Source organism: Nanorana parkeri, unplaced genomic scaffold (genome assembly GCF_000935625.1).
Source record: "Nanorana parkeri isolate BGI_ZX_2015 unplaced genomic scaffold, ASM93562v1 scaffold1014, whole genome shotgun sequence".
Taxonomy (NCBI): domain Eukaryota; kingdom Metazoa; phylum Chordata; class Amphibia; order Anura; family Dicroglossidae; genus Nanorana; species Nanorana parkeri.
In genome coordinates this window covers 92,703-93,385 of record NW_017307282.1, presented here as the reverse complement: position 1 = coordinate 93,385, position 683 = coordinate 92,703, and the positions used below count along the sequence as shown (strand labels likewise).

General features: G+C 63.4%; 1 protein-coding gene across 8 annotated transcripts in view; it reads right to left on the bottom strand.

The window, feature by feature from the left end:
• The window catches only part of SYNCRIP (synaptotagmin binding cytoplasmic RNA interacting protein), a 23,846-nt gene extending 23,406 nt beyond the window's left edge, over positions 1-440 (bottom strand). For 7 of the 8 annotated variants that reach the window (XM_018567138.1, XM_018567139.1, XM_018567140.1 and 4 more), the window contains exon 1: positions 225-307. The gene's annotated coding sequence lies outside the window, so the exon portion shown is untranslated. Of the gene's footprint in view, positions 1-224 lie in introns of all 8 variants that reach the window. The other variant, XM_018567144.1, reaches the window with a different exon arrangement.
• Between the last annotated feature and the right edge of the window lie 243 nt (positions 441-683).

Sequence of the window (683 nt, the reverse complement as noted above, 5' to 3'; positions counted from 1 at the left end):
CCATTCCCCCCCCCGCCATGCTTCCGGGCCGGAGCAGCACACGTAGCCAGCACTCTGTACTATCACCCCCTTTCCCCTGGGATGCAATGCCGCTTTGCTTGCACGGCTCATGCTCCCCGGGCCTCTCCGCCCCAAGCAGCCGCGGCCAACGTGCTCCTGCTGGAATCCATTTTCCATAGGCGCCGGCTGCACAACCAGCAAAACGGAGAAGGCCGCTCACTTACCTGTCCCGGTCCGGGCGGGTGCTGGCTGTATCCGGGCTGCCTGCTCTGCTCTCGGGTGTCACGGCGTTGCACGAGTGCGACCCTCGTGTAGTAGTAACAGCTCCTTGTCCGGCGGAGTGTGGCTGTTGTAAAATGGCGGCCGAGAGAGCCGAGCTCACGCCGCTGGCAGCCAGTCCCACCCCTCCCTCGCGAACGCGCACACGTTACGGGGCACGCGCGCAGCTAATGGAACGGGTGTCATTCATGTCCGGGGTTTCCTGGGCTACCCCTGCCGGCTTCCGACGTCTCTCCTCCCCTGGGAGGGGCCATATGACAACCCTGCGAAGCCGCCTAGGAAACCCCAGTGATGCAGTAGCAGCCGCCACCTTTCGGTGTGGGAGTGCTTGTTGGGTATGGCGTCTCTGCTGAGGGGTGTTAGGGGAAGGGAAATAACCGCTCTGGGTGAATGGGTGTTCTATG